The following is a 17608-nucleotide window of genomic DNA, read 5'->3' as shown; positions in this document are numbered from 1 at the left end:
GGCCTCAAAACACGCTATCCAGTGAGTAAAGTCTTTTCTGGCGTGGGGCGACTGCGGATCCAGCTGCAGGCGATCTGGTTTGATTCTGACATCCATTCTGTGGAAAAATATGACTGCAATACATTGATGTGCAATCATTTGCACAAAGACGCAGATTGGGTACCACTGTGGATTTATTGCAGTCAGGTGCGTGTCCTCCTGCTGCAGCAGGCGAAATGGCAGGGCAATGGAGGTCATGCATACTTATAGAGATCTTAGTGGGCGGAGCCAGCCGGCAGGGCCTACCGGCGAACCTGTAGTGCAGGTCCTACCTTACATCCCCTAATGCAGTGGTACACGACACTCCAGAATTCAAACTGTTGTGAAGACGAGAATCTCCTCAGCTCCCGGTTTAATATTTTAACTATTATCACCAATCATACACCTCCGGTTCTTGTCTTTTTGGAAGCGAAAACAGTCTCTCTCAATTTGCTGCATTAGCTTCTGCGGGCATTCACCCAAAATGTTCAAGTGTCTCAACCAAATACGCACAGCACCTCGATAGTTTCTCCATATAAATGTATTTCCTGACATCTGGTCATGATGCAATGAGGAGGAGTGAGCACAATTTTGAGAAATAAAGCCAGTTTGCAGTGGACAATACGGAAGCGAAGCGACACACGAAAATCAAGCACCAATTTTGTGGATGTTGAGAAACACTTCGAGAAACATAATCCGTGGAGAACGAAGAGCGCTGTCCGACTTATCAGGGACAGTGAAGAAACATTTCCCTTCTTTGGAAAAATTCGAGAAATTAACTGACATTTAGAATCCACGAAAACTGTCCTTACTGCACATCAGAAAACACAGTCTAATATTGGTTTCATTGCGAATATCTGGAAGCAGAAAATACAACAATGGATCGAATGGAGAAGGCTGAAGGCGTGCAATTGACAGGGCTACGGCTAATGGTGTAGTCTTCGTTCTGTGACACGCAGTCACCCTGGCTTGAAACACAGACTGCGATCTCTCTCCACAGATGCTGTCAGACCTGATGAGATTGCCCAGCCTTTTATGTTTTTGTTCCAGATTGGTGCATCATCAATAATTTGCGATTATCATGTGGGCAAAATTAGACTGTTTGCATGTTTATTGGAGGGAGAGCAGCTATTGTCGTCTTTATGGCGCAATCGAGTAGCGCGTTCGTCTATTAACCGAAAGAATTGTGATTCGATTCCAGCAAAAGACGAACTGTTATCCCACCCCCAACTGAATTGTTATTGCACTTCGTATCTCTGTGGGATCAAATCACCGACCTTGGTGGTTTTTATACTTCATGCCATATTGATTAGAGTTCTTTCCTCCGGTTCCAATATTACCCACGCCACATGCAGTCAGTCTGATTATAAACAGTCAGTTCACACCACAAGAGTTAATCAATATTAATTTGAACTACGATAGACAGACATTCACCCAAATAGCAACAGTGGAACGAAAGGGGCCGCGATTTTTCTCTTTGGATTAAAGAGGTTTAGACGTCGAACGAGACGCGTTCCAAAGTGCAACTGGCATGTGGGCGGAGAAGTTCAGTCGTGGAAATAGAGAGAGAGATTGTTTGCACTGACAATATTCAGGAATGAGAGGAACGGCATACAGGATTAAATGGTTTCAAAAAATCTTCAGGTGCCGAAGTGACCACGTTTCTCCGCAGTATACCCGTAACCCGGGACGTTGATTATGTCCAATCCAGCTAAACTGCTAATCAATGGACAATTTGGCACACTTTAGCATGGAAAACCCACCGAAGTTTCACATCTTTGGACTGTGGGAGGGACCTCGAGCACGAGGACAACACTATGCAGACACCAGGAGAACGTCCAAATTCCATATGTTTGGGATGAATGTCGAAAGTGTTATGTATTACATATTATAGCGGTTGCATGATTATTTTTATGAGCTTGGCTTTAAGTGCATATTTCCTTGTTGCAGGAACATTATTATGGAACCATGTTTAAGGCATCCAAACTGTGTATCTACGAAAGGTGTAATGAGGGAGTCAGAAAGCGTGGGCCATGTTGGATTCCAAACAGTTGATGACCAAGCACATCGACAGTTGCAGGTTGCCTCGGCGATAACGTGAGGCACCGTAATCATACAGTCGATCGTGCTTTGCGTTGAGGCTGCAGCAACCGCGGTTCCAATCCAAGGCAGGGCAGTGATAAGTTGACGTGTTCGTCTGAATAAACTCTGTGGAACTTTCTATGCAAAGGCCTCTTTAAAACGGGCTCACCACTGAGTGCGTGCTTCTGCTCCTGTTTGATGCTCCAGAATTCAAAATGTTGTGAAAAAGAGAATCTGCTCAGTTCCCCGTTTAAAACTTTAACTATAATATTCAATCATACTCCTCCGGTTCTTGTCTTTTTGGAACTGAAACAGTCTCCCTCGATTTGCTGCATTAGCTTCTTCGGCAATTCACCCAATATTTCAAAGTGTCTTAAGCAAATACGCACTGAACCTTCTGTATCCGCGAAGAATAATCTTGGTTTCGATAGTCACCATATAAATGTATTTCCTGACGTCTGTTCATGTCGCAATGAGGAGGAGTGGGTAGAATTTTGGGAAATAGAGCCACTTTGCAGTGGAGAAAACGGAAACGACGCCACACACGAAAATGAAGTACCAGTTTTGTGAATGTTGGGAAACACTTCGAGAAACAGAATCCGAGGAGAACGAAGGGCGCTATCTGACTGATCAGAGACAGTCAAGACACATTTCCCTTGTTTGGAATGATTTGAGAAATTAACTGATATTTAGAGACTATGTCCTCACTGCACATCAGAAAATACAGTTGAATATCGGTTTTATTGCAAATATCTGGAACCAGAAATTACAACAATGGCTCGAATGTAGAAGGCTGGAGGCGCGTAATTGACAGGGCCACAGCAAATGGTGTCGACTTCGTTCTGTGACACACAGTCACCCTGGTTTGAAGCACAGACTGCGTTCTGTCTCCACAGATGCTGTCAGATATGCTGCGATTGCCCACCAGCCTTTCGTGTTTTTGTTCCAGATTGGTGCATCAACAATTATTTGCGAATATCATGTGGAGAAGATCAGACTGTTTCCATCATAACTTGGCATGTTTATTCGATGAACAACAGCAGTTGTCGTCTCTGTAGCGCAATCGGTTAGCGCGTTCGGCTATAAACCGAAAGATTAGTGGTTCTATCCCACCCAGCGACGAAGTGTTATCCCACGCCTCGCTAAAGTGTTTTTATACTTCGTATCTATGTGGGGTCAAATCATCCACCTGGGTAGTGTTTATACTTCAAGCCACACTGATTGATTTCTTTCCTCCGGTTCCAATCTTAAACACGCTATATGCTGTCATTCTGATTATAAACAGGCAGTTCACATCCCAAGAGTTAATCGATATAATTTGAACTACGATAGACAGTCATTCACCCCAGGAGCAACAGTGGGACGAAAGCAGCCCAGATTTCTCTCTCGATTAAAGAGGGTTAGACGGCGAATGAGAGGCGATCCGAAGTACAACTTCGGCGAAAAAGTTCAATCGTGGAAGTAGAGAGAGTGTGTGTTTTCACTGACAAAATTCAGGAATGAGAGGAAAGGCACACATGATGAAATGGTTTCAAAAAATCAGCAGAGGACGACGTGACCACGTTCCTGCGCTGTATACCCGTAACCCGGCACGTTGATGATGTCCAATCCAGCTAAACTGCTAATCAATGGACAAAATGGCACACACACAAATTACCTTTTCAAATTGTGTGTGTGTGTGTGTGTGTGTGGTGGTGGGTGGGGGGGGGTTGGGGGGGTTGGGGGGGGGGGTTGGGGGGGTGGGGGGGGTGGGGGGGGGGGTGGGGGGGTGGGGGGGGGGTGGGGGGGGGGGGGTGGGGGGGGGTGGGGGGGGGTGGGGGGGGGTGGGGGGGGGTGGGGGGGGGTGGGGGGGGGTGGGGGGGGGACTGAAGTGACATGACAGAAAAGCTGTGACCTGAGTGACTGGTTGGGAATGTACACTGAATTAAAAAAATTAAGCATTGGTAACTAATTAAATATACTTACTTTATTATAATTTAGGGGGGGTATCTAAGCCAGAGATCGGAGAGTACTATATTTAGCTTTCACATTTATAGTAGAAATCTAGTGCTAGGAAACAGTTAGTTAACAGTAACTTTTTTTTAAATTTAACTTTTCATTTTAATTTACTAATTAATTGACGCATTGTCAGTTAGAGGGGTGCAGTGCTCTGACTATGAGATGTGGCAGGTGCGGGAGGCTTCCAGCGTTCCGGATGGCTTGATCTGCAGATAGTGCACCCAACTGGAGCTCCTCACAGACCGTATGGTTCGGTTGGAGCGGCAATTGGATGCACTTAGGAGCATGCAGGTGGCGGAAAACGTCATAGATCGCAGTTATATAAAGGAGGTCACACCCAAGCTGCAGGCAGAGAAATGGGTGACCACCAAAAAGGGCAGGCAGTCAGTGCAGGAATCCCCTGTGGTTGTGATCCTCTCGAATAGGTATACCCCTTTGCATACGGTCGGGGAGGATAGCCTATCAGGGGAAAACAGCAGCAGCCAGAGCAGTGGCACCACGGCTGGCTCTGATGTTCAGAAGGGAGGTTAAAGCGCAGACGAACAATAGTAATTAGTGACTCTATAGACAGGGGCACAGATAGGCGCTTCTGTGAACGTGAAAGAGACTCCAGGATGGTATGTTGCCTCCCTGGTGCCAGGGTCCAGGATGTCTCCGAACTGGTAGAGGGCATCCTGAAGCGGGAGGGCCAACAGGCAGAGACCGTTGTACATATTGGTACTAACGACATAGGCAGGACGGGGTATGAGATCCTGCCACAGGAATTCGGGGAACTAGGCAGAAAGTTAAAAGAAAGGACCTCTAGGGTTGTAATCTCGGGATTACTCCCTGTGTCACGTGCCTGTGAGGCTAGGACTAGGAAGATAGAGCAGCTAAACACGTGGCTAAACAGCTGGCGTAGGAGGGATGGTTTCCGTCATCTGGACCACTGGAAGCTCTTCCGGAGCAGGCGTGACCCATATAAGAAGGACGGGTTGCATCTAAACTGGAGAGGCGGAAATATCCTGGCTGCGAGATTTGCTAGTGTGACACGGGAGGGTTTAAACTAGTATGACAGGGGGTGGGCACGGGAGCAATAGGTCAGAACGGGAGAGCATTGAGGGAGAACTAGGGAAATGAGGCAGAGCAGACAGGGAGACGTTGCTGAACACAGCGGGTCTGGTGGCCTGAAGTGCATATGTTTTAATGCAAGAAGTATTAAGGGTAAGGCAGATGAACTTAGAGTTTGGATTAGTACTTGGAACTATGATATTGTTGCCATTACAGAGACCTGGTTGAGGGAAGAGCAGGATTTGCAGCTAAACGTTCCAGGATTTAGACGTTTCAGGCAGGATAGAGGCGGATGTAAAAGGGGAGACGGAGTTGCGCTACTGGTTAGGGAGGATATCACAGCTGTACTGCGGGAGGACACCTCAGAGGGCCGTGAGGCTATATGGGTAGAGATCAGGAATAAGAAGGGTGCAGTCACAATGTTGGGGGTTTACTACAGGCCTCCCAACAGCCAGCGGGAGATAGAGGAGCAGATAGGTAGACAGATTTTGGAAAAGAGTAAAAACAACAGGGTTGTGGTGATGGGAGACTTCAACTTCTCCAATATTGACTGGGACTCACTTGGTGCCCGGGGCTTAGACGGGGCAGGGTTTGTAAGGAGCATCCAGGAGGGCTTCTTAAAACAATATGTAGACAGTCCAACTAGTGAAGGGGCGGTACTGGACCTGGTATTGGGGAATGAGCCCGGCCAGGTGGTAGAAGTTTCAGTAAGGGAGCATTTCGGGAACAGTGACCACAATTCAGTAAGTTTTAAAGTGCTGGTGGACAAGGATAAGAGTGGTCCTACGGTGAATGTACTAAATTGGGGGAAGGCTAATTATGATAATATTAGGCGGGAACTGAATAACCTAGATTGGGGGCGGTTGTTTGAGGGCAAATCAACATCTGACATGTTGGCAGGCTTTCAAGTGTCATTTGAAAGGAATTCAGGACCGGCATGTTCCTGTGAGGATATCGAGTGATATTGTTGGCCTCGTCAACAAGAAAAAAAGAGGCATTTGTCAGGGCTGAAAGCCTGGGAACAGACGATGTCTGTGTGGAATATAAGGAAAGTAGGAAGGAACATAAGAAAGGAGTCAGGAGGGCTAGAATATGTCACGAAAAGTCATTGGCAAATAGGGTTAAGGAAAATCCCAAGGCTTTTTACACGTACATAAAAAGCAAGAGGGTAGCCAGAGAAAGGGTTGGCCCACTGAAGGATAGGCAAGGGAATCTATGTGTGGAGCCAGAGGAAATGGCCGCCGTATTAAATGAATACTTTGCATCAGTATTCACCAATGAAAAGGAATTGGTAGATGTTGAGTCGCGAGAAGGGTGTGTAGAGAGCCTGGATCACATTGAGATCCAAAAAGACGAGGTGTTGGGAGTCTTAAAATATATTAAGGGAGATAAGTCCCCAGGGCCTGATGGGATCTACCTCAGAATACTGAAGGAGGCTGCAGAGGAAATTCCTGAGGCCTTGTCAGAAATCCTGCAATCCTCACTGGCTTCAGGTGATGTCCCAGAAGACCGGAGAATAGCCAATGTTGTTCCTCTGTTTAAGAAGGGTAGCAAGGGTAATCCAGGGAACTACAGGCCGGTGAGCCTTACTTCAGTGGTCGGGAAATTATTAGAGAAAATTCTTCGAGACAGGCTCTACACGCATTTGGAAGCAAATGGACGTATTAGTAAGAGACAGCATGGTTTTGTGAAGGGGAGGTCGTGTCTCACTAACTTGATAGAGTTTTTCGAGGAGGTCACAAAAATGATTGATGCAGGTAGGGCAGTGGCTGTTGTCTATATGGACTTCAGTAAGGCCTTTGACAAGGTCCCTCATGGTATACTAGTACAAACCGTGAAGTCACACAGGATCAGGGGTGAGCTGGCAAGGTGGATACAGAACTGGCTAGGTCATAGAAGGCAGAGAGTAGCAATGGAAGGATGCTTTTCGAATTGCAGGGCTGTGACCAGTGGTGTTCCGCAAAGATCAGTCCTGGGGCCTTTGCTGTTTGTAGTATATATAAATGATTTGGAGGAAAATGTAAACTGATCTGATTAGTAAGTTTGCAGACAACACAATGGTTGGTGGAATTGCAGAAAGCGATGAGTGCTGTCAGAGGATACAGCAGGATTTAGATTGTTTGGAGACTTGGGTGGAGAGATGGCAGATGGAGTTTAATCCGATCAAATGTGAGGTGATGCATTTTGGAAGGTCTAATGCCGGTAGGGAATATACAGTGAATGGTAGAACCCTCAAGAGTATTGAAAGTCAGAGAGATCTAGGAGTACAGGTCCACAGGTCATTGAAAGGGGCAACACAGGTGGAGAAGGTAGTCAAGAAGGCATAGGGCATGCTTGCCTTCATTGGCCCGTGCATTGAGTATAAGAATTGGCAAGTCATGTTGCAGCTGTGTAGAACCTTAGTTATGTCACACTTGGAGTATAATGTTCAATTCTGGTCGCCACACTACCAGAAGGATGTGGAGGCTTTAGAGAGGGTGCACAAGAGATTTACCAGAATGTTGCCTGATATGGAGGGCATTAGCTACGAGGAGCGGTTCAATAAAATCGGTTTGTTCTGACTGGAACGACGGAGGTTGAGGGGCGACCTGATAGAGGTCTACAACATTATGAGGGGCATAGACAGAGTGGATAGTCAGAGGCGTTTTCCCAGGGTAGAGGGGTCAATTACTGGGGGGCATAGGTTTAAGGTGAGAGGGGCAAGGTTTAGAGTAGATGTACGAGACAAGTTTTTTACACAGAGGGTCGTGGGTGCCTGGAAGTCGCTACCGCAGAAGGTGGTGGAAGCAGGGACGATAGTGACATTTAAGGGGCATCTTGACAAATCCATGAATAGGATGGGAATAGAGGGATACGGACCCAGGAAGTGTAGAAGATTATAGTTTAGTCGGACAGCACGGTCGGCACGGGCTTGGAGGGCGGAAGGGCCTGTTCCTGTGCTGTACATTTCTTTGTTCTTTGTTTAGCATGGCCACTCCACCGAACCTTCACGTCTTTGGACTGTGGGAGGGACTTCGAGCACGAGGACGAAAGGTGCCGAGATTTTTCTCTTTGGATCAAAGAGGGTTAGAAGGCAAATAAGAGTCGTTCCAAATTATAACTGGTATGTGGGCGGAGAAGTCGATATTCTCGCCATATAAATGTATTTCCTGACATCTGTTCATGATGCAACGAGGAGCAGCGGGCAGAATTTGGGGAAATAGAACCAGTTGGCAGTGGAGAAAACGGAAACGCAGCGACGCACGAAAATCAAGCACCAGTTTTGTGAATGTTGAGAAACACTTCGAGAATCAGAATCCGGGGAGAACGAAGGGCGCTGCCGACTGATCAGAGGCAGTCAAGACACATTTCCCATGTTTAGAATAATTCGAGAAATTAACTGATATTTAGAAGTCACAAAAACTGTCCTTACTGCACATCAGAAAAAACAGTTTAATATTGGTTTCATTGCGAATATTTGGAAGCAGAAAATACAACAATGGCTCGAAATCAGAAGGCTGGAGGCGCGGTATTGACATGGAGACTGAAAATGGCGTGGTCTTAGTTCTGTGACACAAGTCACCCTGGCTTGAAACGGTAGCATTGTGGGGCACAATTGCTTCACAGCTCTAGGGTCCCGTTCTAGATTCGATTCCGGCTTGGGTCACTGTAAGTACGGAGTCTGCACATCCTCCCGTGTGTGCCTGGGTTTCCTCCGGGTGCTCCGGTTTCCTCCCACAGTCCAAAGATGTGCCGGTTAGGTGGATTGGCCATGAAAATTCCCCTTAGTGTCCAAAACTGCCCTTAGTGTGGGTGGGGCTACTGGGTTATGGGGATAGGGTGGAGGTGTTGACCTTGGGTAGGGTGCTCTTTCCAAGAGCCGGTGCAGACACGATGGGCCGAATTGCCTCCTTCTGCACTGTAAATTCTATGATAATCTATGGAACACAGACTGCGTACTCTCTCCACAGATGCTGTCAGACCTGGTGAGATTGCCCAGCCTTTGGTGTTTTTGTTCCAGATTCGTGCATCATCAATAATTTGCTATTGCGATGTGGAGCAGGTGTGACTGTTTCGATCATAATTTGTCATGTTTATTCGAGTAAACGCAGGGGTTGTTGTCTCTGTGGCACAATCGGTTAGAGTGTTCAGCTATTAATCTAAAAGTTGGTGGTTCGATCCCACCCGGAATCGGAGTGTTATCCCGGCTGACGTGTTTTTTATACTTCGTATCTCTGTGGGAGGAAATCACCCTCCATGGTGGTTTTTATACTTCGAGCCACATTGATGTGATTTCTTTCCTCCGATTCCAATATTAAACGCGCCAAATGCTATAATTCTGATTTTAAACAGTCAGTTCTCACCCCAAGAGTAAATCAATATTAATTTGAACTACGATAGACAGAAATTCACCCCAATAGCAACAGTGGGTGAAAGGGGCCGAGATTTTTCTCTTTCGATCAAAGAGGTTTAGACGGCAAATGAGAGGCGTTCCAAAGTGCAACTGCTATGTGGTCGGGAGAAGTTGAATCGTGGAAATAGAGAGATTGTTTGCACTGGCAATATTCAGAAATGAGAGGAAAGGCATCCAGGATGAAATGGTTTCAAATAATCAGCAAGGGACGACATGATCAAGTTCACCCGCAGTATACCTGTAACCCGGCACGTTGATCATGTCCAATCAAGCCAAACTGCTAATCCATGGACAATCTGGCACACTTTAGCATGGGCCAATCCACCGAACTTTCACATCATTGGACTGTGGGAGGGATCTCCAGCAGGCGGAGAAAACCCAGACAGTCACCGGGAGAACATCCAAATTCCATATGTTTGGGATGAATATCGAAATTGTTATGTAATAAATATTAGAGCGATTGCATGATTATTTTTGTGAGCCTGGGTTAAAGTGCATATATCCGTGTTGCAGGAACATTATTATGGAACCATGTTTAAGGCATCTAAACTGTGTACCTGCTAAGCTGTAATTAGGGAGCCATAAAACGTGTGCCATGATCGACGCCAAACTGTTGATGATCAGGTACATCGAAAGTTGCAGGTTGCCTCAGCTGTAACGTGTGGCGCCGTGGTCGTATAGTGGTTAGTATTCTGCATTGTGGCCACAGCTACCACGGTTCGAATTCGAATCACTGCAGTGATAAGTTGATGTGTTTTTCCAAAATGAATGGATGACGATTTCCCTGTGCCAAGGCCTCTTTAAAACGATTTCACAACTGTGTGCATGCTTCTGCTCCTGTTTGATGCTCCCGATTTCACACTGTTGTGAATACGAGAATCTCGTCAGCCCCCGGTTTTATATTTTAACTATTATCATCAATCATACTCCTCCGGTTCTTATCTTTTTGGGAGTGAAAACTATCACTCTCAATTTGCTGCATCAGGCTTCCGGGTGCGGCTATGCAGAGCTAGGTCGCATATTCGGTAGCTCCCGCTTATAACGGACTTTTGGGCTCTTTTACAGGGCCCCACGACATTTGTTTGACATTTTCCGGTGTGGGAAGAAGACTGCAGCAGTCCCCTGACAGTGTCCCCCAGGAATGTTATGTCTTTTGGCTGCCAGACCCGGCAGAAACAGTAAAATATTTGGCTTTGGCTGCAGGTTTGGACAAAAGCCTCTTCCAGCATGCAGGCGGGGGAAGGGCAAGCTTAAAGTTGCAATCTGACTTGACTCTATCAAAGGTGAATTCTAGCAGCAGAGGGAACAACTGTGAAAAGATCTACCGAGGCCATTAAAGAAGCAGGGACGAGGCTTCCGGGGGCAGCCATGGAGGAGTAGGTCGCGCATTTGGCAGCTACCGTCTGGAACCGACTCTCAGACCTTTTTCAGGAGTTTCCATAGACTTTTTGGGGCAGACTGGTGAAGCAAACACTGCCAAATTTTATGAAACGGACCAGAAGTGTAACGGCCAAAAGAGCGGCACTGGAGCAACGGGAGAAGCGAGGGAAAGAAAGCAAAATGGCGGCGGCCAGGGACAAAGGGGAGCTGCAGGAGTTCATCAAGCGCTGCTTCGAGGAGCAGCGCGAGGAGATGCGCAAGGAGATGTTGGCGCCTATGTTTTCGGCAGTTGAAGGACTCGGGCTCACGCAGAAGGCCCACGAAGCTAAGATCCAGGAGGTACAGAAAAGAGTCAGTCAGAACGAGGACGAACTCGTGGGCCTGGCGGTGAGAGTGGAGCAGAACGAGGTGCTACACAAGAGGTGGGCGGGAAGAATCGAAGACGTGGAGAACAGGTCGAGGAGAAAGAATCTGCGAATCCTGGGTCTCCCTGAGGGAGTGGAGGGGGCTGATGCCAGGGCATACGCGAGCATGATGCTCGAGGCGATGATGGGAACGAAGGCCACTTCGAGGCCGCTGGAGTTGAACGGGGCACATCGGGTGCTGGCGAAGAAGCCCCAGGCAAATGAGCCGCCAAGGCGATGGTGGTGAGGTTTCACTGGTTCACGGACAGAGAGTGGGTCCTGAGATGGGCCAAGAAGGAGCGGAGCAGTAAGTGGGACAATGCAGCAATCCGAATATACACGGACTGGAGCACGGAGGTTGCAAAGCGGAGAGCAGGTTTCAAACGGGCCAAAGCGGCGTTGTACTGGAAAGAAGTGAAATTCGAATGCTGCAGCCAGCGCGACTGTGGGTCACATACAAGGGCCAACACTGTTACTTCGAAACGCCAGAAGAGGCGTGGACATTGTACTAGCCGAAAAGTTGGACTCTAACTGAGGGTTTGTGAGGGTGGCGGGGGGGGGGGATGTTTTGGGGTTTGATGTGTGATGGTTGTTGTATATATGGGGTCAATCACACGCAGGAAATGGTACATGGGCTGGAGGAGAGAGACAAGGCCGCGACAGGAGCTGCGCCAGATGGGGCAGAGCGGGCTTTGGAAAGTGCGGGGTGTTTTCCCACGCGCGGGAAGAAAGGTGGGAAGGGGAACAAATGAATGCATATGGATTGGGAGACTCCCACGCGGGGAGGTCAATGGGACGGAGGGGGAAGTCGGGGTCAGCAGGCGTCAGGTGACTTATGGGAGTGACATGGGGGAGCAAAAAAGGTAGATAGGGGTCTAGCTGGGGGAGGGGGGGAAGGGTGGGGGCGAAAAGGGTTGCTGCTGCACTGGCCGATAGGGAATGGGACACAGAAGAGGTGGTCGGGACGGGGTTCCCCCTCTGGTTGACTGGAGGGTGAGGGAGGCGTGGACACGGGACTGGCCAGGAAAAGGAGATGGCTAGTCGGTGGGGCGTGCGGGGGTTGGGGGTGTGAGAGCCCCTCCAATCCGGCTGATAACGTGGAATGTGAGGGGCCTGAATGGGCCGGTAAAGAGGGCTCGATGACGTGGCCATGCTCCAAGAGACACATCTGAAGGTGGCGGACAAGGTCAGGTTAAGAAAGGGATGGGTAGGACAGGTATTCCACTCGGGACTGGATGTGAAGAATAGAGGGGTGGCAATATTGGTGGGAAAGTGGGTGTCATTTGAGGCCAAGACTATTGTAGCGGACAATGGAGGGCGATATGTAATGGTGAGCGGTAGGCTGTAAGGGACGTGGATGGTGTTGGTAAACGTATACGCCCCGAACTGGGATGATGCAGGATTCATGAAGCGCATGCTGGGGCGCATTCCGGACCTGGAGATAAGAGGCCTGATAATGGGAGGGGACTCCAATACAGTATTGGATCTAGCACTGGACCACTCCAAATCAAGGACTGGAAAGTTGCCGGCGGCGGCCAAGGTACTTCGGGGGTTTATGGATCAGATGGAGGGAGTGGACGCATGGCGGTTTGCAAGGCCGCAGGCCAGGGAATTTTCTTTCTTCTTCTCCCATGTACACAAAGCCTACTCCCGGATAGATTTCTTTGTTCTGGGTAGGGCGCTCATCCCGAGGGTGGAGGGGACGGAGTATTCGGCTACTGCCGTTTCGGACCATGCCCCGCACTGGGTGGAACTGGAGCTAGGAGAGGAGAGGGACCAACGCCCGTTGTGGCGGCTGGATGTGGGACTGCTGGCGGACGAGGTGGTGTGTCGGAAGGTGAGGGGGTGGATCCAAAGGTACTTGGAGGCCAACGACAACGGGGAGGTGCGGGTGGGGGTGGAATGGGAGGCGTTGAAGGCGGTGATCAGGGGAGAGCTAATTTCCATTAGGGCTCATAGGGAGAAGACAGATGGTACGGAAAGGGAGAGGTTAGTGGGGGAGATTTTGAGAGTGGACAGGAGATACGCAGAGGCCCCGGAGGAAAGATTACTTGGGGAAAGACGATGGCTCCAGACGGAGTTTGACCTGTTGACCACAGGGAAGGCGGAGGCACAGTGGAGGAAAGCACAGGCGGCAACCTACGAGTGTGGGGAAAAGGCTAGTCGGATGCTGGCACACCAGCTCTGTAAGAGGGTGGCAGCGAGGGAAATAGGGGGAGTCAAAGATGGAAGGGGAGGCACGGTTCGGAGTGCGACGAAAATAAAAGAGGTATTCAAGGTCCTTTATGAAGAGCTGTACAGATCTCAGCCCCCAGCGGGGGAAGAAGTATGAGACAATTCCTAGATCAGCTGAGATTCCCGAGGGTGGAGGAGCAAGAGCTGGCTGGTTTGGGGGCACCAATTGGGTTGGAGGAGCTGAGCAAGGGTTTGGGGAGCATGCAGGCGGGGAAGGCCCGGGGACCGGACGGATTCCCGGTGGAGTTCTACAGGAAGTACGCAGACCTGTAGGCCCCACTACTGGTGAGGACCTTTAATGAGGCAAGAGAGGAGGGGACCCTGCCCCTGACAATGTTGGAAGCGACAATTTGTTTGATCCAAAGCGGGACAAGGACCCACTGCAATGTGGATCTTACAGGCCGATCTCGCTCCTCAACGTGGATGCAAAGTTGCTGGCAAAAGTGCTGGCCACGAGGATTGAGGACTGTGTCCCGGGGGTAATCCACGACGACCAGACGGGATTTGTAAAGGGCAGGCACCTAAACACCAATGTGCGGCGGCTCTTAAACGTGATAATGATGCCATCGGAGGAGGGAGAGGCGGAGATAGTGGCAGCTATGGACGCGGAGAAGGCCTTTGATTGAGTAGAGTGGGAGTACCTCTGGGAGGTGCTGCGTAGGTTTGGGTTCGGAGTAGGGTTTATCAATTGGGTTAAGCTCCTTTACAGAGCCCCGATGGCGAGTGTAGTGACGAACCGGCGGAGGTTGGAGTACTTTTGATAGTACCGAGGGACGAGGCAGGGGTGCCCCCTGTCCTTCCTATTGTTCGCATTGGCGATCGAACCATTGGCCATGTCATTGAGGGAGTCTAATAAATGGAGGGGGGTGGTCCGAGGGGGAGAAGAGCATCTGGTGTCACTATATGCGGATGACCTGTTGCTGTACGTGGCGGATCCAATGGAGGGGATGTTGGAGGTCATGCAGACTGTAAGGGAGTTTGGGGAGTTTTCGGGCTATAAGCTCAATGTAGGGAAGAGTGAGCTCTTTGTATTACAGGCGGGGGACCAAAAAAGAGGGATAGGGGACCTACCACTGAGGTGGGCGGAGGGGAGCTTTCCGTATCTGGGGATCCAGATAGCCAGGAGTTGGGGGACCCTACATAAACTGAATCTGACGAGGTTGGTGGAACAAATGGAGGAGGATTTCAAAAGATGGGACATGTTACCGCTCTCGTTGGCGGGTAGAGTGCAGTCGGTCAAAATGGTGGTCCTTGCGACGTTTCTGTTTGTGCTTCAGTGCCTTCCCATCGTGATCAGTAAGGCCTTTTTTAAGAGAGTAGGAAGGAGTATTATGGGGTTTGTGTGGGCGAATAAGACCCCGAGAGTAAGGAGAGGGTTCCTGGAACGCAGTATGGACCGAGGAGGGTTGGCGCTGCCAAACCTGGGGAGCTACTACTGGCAGCAAATGTGGCGATGATCCGCAAGTGGGTTACGGAGGGAGTGGGGGCGGCATGGAAGAGGATGGAGATGGCGTCCTGTAAAGGAACGAGCCTGGGGGCGTTGGTGACGGCACCGCTGCCGCTCTCGCCGACAAAGTATACCACGAGCCCGGTGGTGGCGGCAACGCTAAGGATCTGGGGCCAGTGGAGACGCCACCGGGGTGTAATGGGAGCATCGGTGTGGTCCCCGATCAGGGGTAACCACCGGTTTGTCCTGGGAAAGATGGACGGATGGTTCCAGAGCTGGCATCGGGCGGGGATTGGAAGTATGGGGGACCTGTTCATCGACGGGACGTTTGCGAGCCTAGGGGCACTGTAGGAGAAGTTCGAGTTACCCCCGGGAAATGCCTTTAGATATATGCGGGTGAGGGCTTTTGTGAGGCGGCAGGTGAGGGAATTCCCGCTGCTCCCGGCACAAGAAGTTCAAAATAGGGTGATCTCGGGTGTATGGGTCAGGGAGGGCAAGGTGTCGGAAATACACCAGGAGTTGAAAGAAGAGGGGGAAGCGCTGGTAGAAGAGTTGAAGGGCAAATGGGAGGAGGAGCTGGGGGAGGAGATCGAAGGAGGTCTGTGGGCTGATGCCCTAGGTAGGGTTAATTCCTCCTCCTTGTGTGCCAGGCTCAGCCTGATACAATTTAAGGTGGTCCACAGAGCGCACTTGATGGGGGCGAGGTTGAGTAGGTCCTTTGGAGTAGAGAACAGATGTGGAAGGTGCTCAGGGAACCCGGCGAACCATGTCTATATGTTTTGGTCATGCCCGGCACTGGCGGGGTTCAGCAGAGGAGTGGCGGGAGCAATATCTCAGGTGGTGAAAGTCCTGGTCAAGCCAAGCTGGGGGCTAGCAATATTTGGACTAGTGGATGAACCGGGAGTGCAGGAGGCGAAAGAGGCCGGCATTCTCGCCTTTGCGTCCCTAGTAGCCCGGCGAAGGATCTTGCTAATGTGGAAGGAGGCGAAGCCCCCCAGCCTGGAGGCCTGGATAAATGATATGGCTGGGTTCATAAAGTTGGAGAGGATTAAGCTCGCCTTGAGAGGGTCTGCGCAGGGGTTCTACAGGCAGTGGCAACCGTTCCTAGACTATCTCGCGGAGCGTTAGAGGAAGGTCAGCAGCAGCATCCTTGGCGGGGTGGGGGGGTGGGTGGAGGGGACGTCCTTGGAGGGGGGCGAGAGGGGGGGATAGGGGGGACTGCCTGGGAGGGTGGATGAGCAAGAGAAAACATGAAGGGTTGGGGAAACTGGCACGTATGGGTGAGGGCCAGTGTACATATGTCATTTTGCCATGTATATATCTTGCTCTGCGCGATTTCTCTTTTTTTTTGGTTACGGGGAGGGGGGGGGTGGTTATTGATTGTAAGGGAGAAAAATTGTGTTAAAAAACTTTAATAAATATATATATATTTTTTAAAATTTGCTGCATCATCTTCTAAGGCTATTCACCCAAATCGTTCAAATGTCTCAACCAAATACGCACTGAACCTTATACGCTAAGAATAATCTGGGTCTCGATGGTCTCTCAGAGACGAACCGTGATCCCACCCCCGGATGAAGTGTTTTTTATACTTCGTCTCTCTGTGGGACCAAATCACACACCTTGGTGGTTTTTATACTTCATGCCACATTGATTTGCTTTCTTTCCACCGGTTCCAATAGAAAACACGACAAATGCTGTCATCCTGATTTTAAACAGTCAGTTCACACCCCAGGAGTTAATCAATATTTATTTCAACTACGATAGACTGACATTCACCCCAGTAGCAACAGTGGGACGAAAGGTGCCGAGATTTTTCTCTTTGGCTCAAAGAGGGTTAGAGGGCGAATGGGAGACGTTTCAAAGTATAACTGGTATGCGGGCGGAGAAGTCGACAGTCCCTCCATGTAAATGTATTTCCTGTCATCTGGTCATGATGCAATGAGCAGGAGTGGGTAGAATTTTTGTGAAATAGAACCAGTTGGCAGTGGAGAAAATGGAGACGCAGAGACGCACGAAAATCAAGCACCAGTTTTGTGAATGTTGAGGAACACTTCGAGAATCAGAATCCGGGGAGAACGAAGGGCGCTGCCCGACTGATCAGCGGCAGTCAAGACACATTTCCGTTGTTTAGAATAATTCGAGAAATTAACTGATATTTAGAAACCACGAAAACTGTCCTTACTGCACATCAGAAAACACAGTTTAATATTGGTTTAATTGTGAATATCTGGAAGCAGAAAATACAACAATGGCTCGAATGTAGAAGGCTGGAGGCGCGTTATTGACATGGCGACTGAACATGGTGTGGTCTTAGTTCTGTGACACAAGTCACCCTGGCTTGCAACACAGACTACGTTCTCTCTCCACAGATGCTGTCGGGTAGGGTGCTCTTTCCAAGGGCCGGTGGAGACTCGATGGGCCGAATGGCCTCCTTCTGCACTGTAAATTCTATGCTGTCAGACCTGCTGAGATTGCCCAGCGTTTGGTGTTTTTGATCTAGATTTGTGCATCATCAATAATTTGCTATTCTGATGTGGACTAGATGAGACTGTTGCGATCGTAATTTGTCATGTTTATTCGAGGCCGATCCGCTGTTGT

The 17608-nt window shown here is 49.4% G+C and overlaps 1 non-coding gene across 1 annotated transcript; it reads left to right on the top strand.

Moving 5' to 3' along the window:
- Positions 1-3145: 3145 nt before the first annotated feature.
- On the top strand, positions 3146-3222 carry trnay-aua (transfer RNA tyrosine (anticodon AUA)). Its single transcript has one exon. It is a non-coding gene; the product is annotated as a tRNA-Tyr (tRNA).
- Positions 3223-17608: the final 14386 nt, after the last annotated feature.

The sequence above is a fragment of the Scyliorhinus torazame genome, chromosome 14 (genome assembly GCF_047496885.1).
Source record: "Scyliorhinus torazame isolate Kashiwa2021f chromosome 14, sScyTor2.1, whole genome shotgun sequence".
NCBI lineage: Eukaryota > Metazoa > Chordata > Chondrichthyes > Carcharhiniformes > Scyliorhinidae > Scyliorhinus > Scyliorhinus torazame.
Note: the sequence above shows the minus strand (reverse complement) of the source record. Positions and strands in the feature narration are given on the sequence as shown.